Source organism: Aulonocara stuartgranti (genome assembly GCF_965226115.1).
Source record: "Aulonocara stuartgranti genome assembly, chromosome: 12".
NCBI lineage: Eukaryota > Metazoa > Chordata > Actinopteri > Cichliformes > Cichlidae > Aulonocara > Aulonocara stuartgranti.
In genome coordinates this window covers 33,325,463-33,331,559 of record NC_138948.1, presented here as the reverse complement: position 1 = coordinate 33,331,559, position 6,097 = coordinate 33,325,463, and the positions used below count along the sequence as shown (strand labels likewise).

Here is a 6,097-nt window from a genome sequence, read left to right as displayed (position 1 = left end):
GCTCTTCTGGGAGCCACAGTCCACCAGAAAACAGCGCCCGGAGCGTGAGTCTTCAATGAAGAGCAGCCTTTCCATATGGTCAGCGACTGCGGTCAGCGACTGCGGTCAGCGACTGCGGTCAGCGACTGCAGTCAGCGACTGCGGCCACCACAGCACGGTGGCAGCCTCATTTCCCTGAGCCGGAAAAAGAGCAGGGTGGCAGGCAGCGACGTGCTCCGGCACCAAAACGCTGATGGTAGAAACAAAAATCTTCCCCGCCGTGCCGCTGCGTAGCCATCAGCCATCAGCACCAGCTCGTCCGCTCCGGAGAAGGTTGATGGGGGTGTCGCCGGCGGGGCGTGCACTCCGAACATGCGGGAGACCAGCAGGATGTGATCCGCCTCTTCAGCCAACATTTTTCTTGTAAAACAAAGGGGGGCCTAGCAAAAAAAGTTTGGGAACCACTGAATTAACCTAACCTAACTCTAATAACTGCATGCTTTTTAACTGTGGTCAACTCAAAGTGATGTCAGTACTTTCAAGCTTTAAACGCTGCTTGGTCGTACTCTCTCCCGCACTCCATATTATCCTTTTTTGATCTACACACATCTGTTGCTGCCACGGGCGTCGCACGCTCGTACATCATTATCATTAGATATTCTCACAAACAAAATCACGGTTTAGTAATGCAGTAAGACAGCGTGCCTACGGGAAAGTAACAGTAATCTAATTACGTTTTTGCAATAGTAATCCATTACTTTACTCGTTACTTGAAAAAAGTAATGGGACTGCCCATCTCTGCTGAGGAAACATCTGATGTGATGTTGACTAATTTGAAAACAGTATGAAAGGAGGAGATGGTGGGTTCCAAAGCAGCTTGCAGCTGTGCAGACGAGAGCAATTTATTTAGGGGGGCCCGTAATGACATTTGCCAATTAGATGTATATGAGGGCTTTGGCTGATTTTGGCTTCCATTGGAGCTGGACTTGATTTTATGGCCTGCAAACACTGTGTTTGATTTCTGTATAAATCAAATATTTGGTGGCTTTTCAGTGTAAGTGACATTATTAGTAGAGATGGCACGATACCATTTTTTTATGTCCGATACCGATACCGATATCATAAATTTGGATATCTGCCGATACCGATATGAATCCGATATAGTGTTTTTTAATCAACAAAACTGTTTTTTAAATATCTTGCTGCATTTTGTATAAGTTCATACTCAAGTTTAAAACAACAACTACACTAAAGCTATTCTGTACGGAGCCCCTCTGATGACATGGTACAAAAAATAAATAAATTGCGGCCACAAAATATCATTTCGAGGCCACGAAATAGGTATAACGTGCCCACGAAATACTTATTTGTGGCCACGAAATAGGTATAACGTGCCCACGAAATACTTATTTGTGGCCACGAAATAGGTATAACGTGCCCACGAAATACTTATTTGTGGCCACGAAATACTATTTCGAGGGCACGAAACAGGTATAACGTGCCCACGAAATACTTATTTGTGGCCACGAAACACTTGATGATATATATATATATTATCCCAGGGCACATTCACTAGAACCTGCGTCAGCCATAGTACGGAGTCCTTGCTGTTGGTGATGTCCTTAAGGTGAGTGTATTATATTTTATATTTATTTCATATTGTTATCCCGCAATTCGGCAGTTATTTATTCAGACCTATATTGTTACTATGTTCTAAATGGTATCTGCTGACGTTTCAAATGTTGTATCCTCATGTTGTTAGTACACGTTGTTTTGTTGTGCTAATATGTAGCCGTAAACTCATTTTTAACTGTAGGACGTGCGGCGGCCCCGCAGCACACTTTCAAAGTAGAGCAAGGCTGAAGGCTACTAATAAATGAGGTATGTTCAACATAAAACCTTAGTTCTCTGTGTCACGAAGGTGTCTCTCTTTTACCCTGGCCACATCACCATACTAGCTGGTGCAACTAATCTGGTCTGGACAATAATAACAGTTTTAGATGGAAAGCATCTTAAAATTGCCTTTTTTTTGCTGAACATCTCCTTTGAAAGTAGCATCATGTGAGTCACACTTGTTAAGGTAATACATGCTAAATGAGCCGTAGCTTTCAACGTATTATCGGATGAAGCCTTGCAGTTACAGTAGCTCACTGCGGTTATCACGTTGCCAAGGGAACTAATAAAGCATACAGTGATCGGAATGATTTTGTATTGATGCAGGTTGTCATTGCTCATGCTGAACTACTTAAACTCCAAGTAGACAATCGCTCCATTCCTCATTACCATAGATAATATCTAAGTAATAAAACAATCATTATCAAATTCTGATTTGCCATAGATAAAGTGATTTTATAGGTAGGCTATCATGTAAAAATCTGCTACATAAAATTTATAACTGAGTGTAAAAATACTAATTTTATTTTCATGTGGTTTAGAGGTCAGCTATGGATACTCGGCTGCGAGAATTCTTAACAGAGCGCAAAGTTGAAGAAGATGTGATCAAGAAACTTGAAGATGAGAATGTAAGCCACTGCAGCTTTTGCTGTGTGCGTGCGTGTGTGTCCGTGTGTTTGTTTTTGAACGGAAAGCCGCAATCCACAATTTACTATGCACATTCTAAAAGAATTTATTGAATTTCATATTTGTGTTTAATCAGTGACATTAATTAATGACGTGATATGTTTAAAGAGTAATTTTAAAAGCAATTTTTGTTCATCTTATGTTGGACAAATGTGTACCACATTACCAAAAGTATCTGTTATCAAAAGTAGATAGCAAAAAACAACTCTAAAATATGCAGTTGTATGTATTCATTGTTTTTTTAATATTGACAATTTTATTAATTTGTTATTTATATTTTTCAGATTGATGAAACTGTCATTCCCTTAATGACAGACAGTGACCTGGCAAAGTACATCCCCAAAGTTGGCGATAGAGTCTCCACTGTGGCCTTCTGCAGACAAGCAACACTGTCACGGACGTCACCATCCAGGAAAGAATCTATACTCTCAAGGCTACGACAAAGACTGACAGGAGCTGAGGGAATGCCTCCTAAAAAGAAATTGTCTCAGTGGGCAGAAAATACAAATGCAAAACGAACAGTTAGACGAATTGAGGTTGGCTGGATGGATTTTGATGAGTCGAAGGGTGGGTTCAAACAGGTGAAGTCTGTAAGTGGTGGTGGAACAAGGCATTTATCTGTAGATAAAAATGAAACAGTGTCAAATATCAAACTTATGGCTGAAAATCTGTTTTTCCCCAATGGCACCTCAAAAAAAAACAAAAGTCTTTCACACTATTCAACTCATATTGAGAGCTCACAGATGCATGTGGATGCTTCCAGTACAGTTGATGAGTTGTATAAGCAAAGTAAAGTCAAAATTCTGCGACTTTATCTGTGTACCAGAAAGAAAACACAACAGCAGCCCCAAGACGTAGAGGCCAATCATGCAATAACCCAGCCCTCTGTGGTAGATCTCACTGGCAATGAACCTAATCAGGCCGCTGATGATCTGTTGGCGGAAAACATAAATTCAGAACCATCAAACTTTGTAATTAATGATGGAGCTTCCACAAGTGGATATTTTGAACTGAATGACACATTACCATGGGATGGTCTGCCAAATGTAGGTGAAAGTGAAGATTCTGATGCAGTTGTTATTATTAGTGGGGATAACAGGGTGGATATTAGTGTGGTTGAACTAAACCCTGAAACACTGTTTACAGAAAAAGAGTCTGATCCACCTCATCACACATTGTCTCTCTCACCGGGGCTGACAGGAGAGGCCAATATTCCTGACCAAGCACCCCCTGAACCACGATCTTGTCCCGTAATACTAACTGTTAGAAGAGGTCATTGTCTTACTGATTTGATCAGTGCCTTTAAGGACTCAAACATTATTTCATCTGAGGTCAATATCAAAATGTTGTTACCAAATGGAGAGCTTGAACAGGGGGAAGGAAGTGGTGTTTTGCGGGACTGCCTGACAGAATTTTGGATGGATTTCTATGACAGCTGCACATTGGGAGTTGAGGTGAAAGTCCCATTCATTCGGCATGACTTTCAGTGTGAAGAATGGCAGGCTATAGCTAGAGTGTTTGTTGTAGGGTGGAAGCAAGCTGGTTACTTCCCAGTGAAGCTTGCAATACCCTTTCTGGAGGAGATATTGTACGGCTCAACAACCAGTAGTTTAAAAGATTCCTTTCTTTTGTACGTCTCACAAGAAGAGCGATCTGTTCTCCTGAAGGCTTTGGATGACTTCAATTCAGTGGATACAGATGAATTGCTGGAAGTACTTGATGCACATGAGTGCAAGCAGGTTCCTACCAAGGACACACTGCTCCCTGTTTTGGCACAGATAGGACACAAAGTACTTATTCAGGCCCCAATGTTTGTAATCAAGTGCTGGCGTCCCGTTGTGGGTTCTGTAGCTGGTTTACTCCCACCAGAAGGACTGCATCATTTCATAGCAGAAAAAAAACCGACTGTAAAAACAGTGAAGGAGCTTCTAATCTTTCCAGAGGAGATGACAGCTGCCCAGTCAACAGTTTCTCGTTACCTGAAAAGGTACATTGGAGAAATTGATTTCAATTATCTTCAGCTTTTCCTGCGGTTCTGTACAGGATCCAATCTGTTGGATAAAGCCATACTAATTGAGTTCATAGAAACTACAGATTTCCTCCGCAGACCACAATCCCACACATGTGGATGTGTACTAAAGCTGCCCCTTGGTTATCACAGCTATCCAGACTTTCGCAGTGAATTTAACAGCATTCTCGCAAGCTCTATGTGGGTGATGGATGTGGTGTAGGTCAGTGTTACCCAACCTTGGTCCTCAAGGCACTCTGCCCTACACGTTTTAGGTTTTCCACCCTAACAGTTCATAGAAACACGGGTGTAGTTAACAGTAACATGAAGGAATGAATGTGAATGTTCAATAGACTGGGTGGTTAAGTTCTCTTAACAGTGTAGCCCGTTGTGCCTTTTTCATGTGCAGCCTTTTTTTTCATCTGGTCAGTAAGTGCTTTCTTAGTTTCTCCCCCCAATTAAAATAGTAAGCTAAAGGGAATGTTCAGGTTTTTTAAAGTGGAGTTACCTGTAGTAGACAGCACTTAGCACTCTGATTTTGCAGAAGCAGCAGTGAGTGTTGGGGACAAAATAAGGCAACAAATTGGTTGGGGAATGAGACCACAAAACAACACCAGTTGAAAATACATATACATATTTAAATAACATTTTCAGTGCTTCACCTGGTAGGAATCCGTACACTAAACATAGAAGTGCATCTGTTCCTGCTGCACACATTGTTACTGTGTTTTTGGCTAGTGCCAAAATAAATGACTAATTTTAACATTCTAATACTTTTTTACTACAGGAAGAGTAACAAATATTTCCAATATAGCATACAGTAACAGTTCTACAAACTGGAAGATTGCTGAGTGCTTTCTACTGTATATACATACATAAGTACAACACCATTACAAATACCATATTCCAACTGATTAAGCATGTTCTATATTAAAGTATTTCAGATGTTTGCAGAAATCTTAATAGAAACAAGAATGTGAACCTTTATGTTCCTAATGGGTTTAGAAGAAAAGTTGTCAATTACAGAGATTGGTTACATTGTAAAGAGGTTTGTATAACATTTTAGAAATAACTGTTATTTTATCCTGTTATTATATGCAAAATACAACCTGTTTTTGAGTATGGTGTATTTTGAAAGACACCAGTAAACCATTCTCATTGGTACAAAACTTTGTCCTCTCTGTTACATTCTATACATCTTTAAACATGAACATGTCTAATGACACAGCTGAAAGTTATTTAACTACTCATTCTATAATGTCATACACGTGCTGTGATTTTTAAGAAAAAAAGCCGTTCTTTATCAAACATGGGATTGCTTTAATCTATTCCACAATAACAAAATTATAGGCTCAAGAAACATTTGGAGCATTGGTGACACAACTATGATTCTACACTTTAGCCTACTTGGTCTTCTTGTCTAATTGATCACAACATTAGATATATTGCCAGTCTATGTGGTTGTTATCCAAGGTGCTCTTTTTTTGTTAGAAATTAACACATTTTTGGTACCAAAAACTATTATGAACA

At 40.0% G+C, this 6,097-nt stretch overlaps 1 long non-coding RNA gene across 1 annotated transcript; it reads left to right on the top strand.

Annotated features, from left to right (window-relative positions):
* The first annotated feature begins 1,527 nt into the window (after positions 1-1,527).
* On the top strand, positions 1,528-5,805 carry LOC309718282. The gene is made up of 4 exons (XR_014279938.1): positions 1,528-1,606; positions 1,796-1,860; positions 2,415-2,501; positions 2,844-5,805. It is a non-coding gene; the product is annotated as an uncharacterized lncRNA (long non-coding RNA).
* The last annotated feature ends 292 nt before the right edge of the window (positions 5,806-6,097 follow it).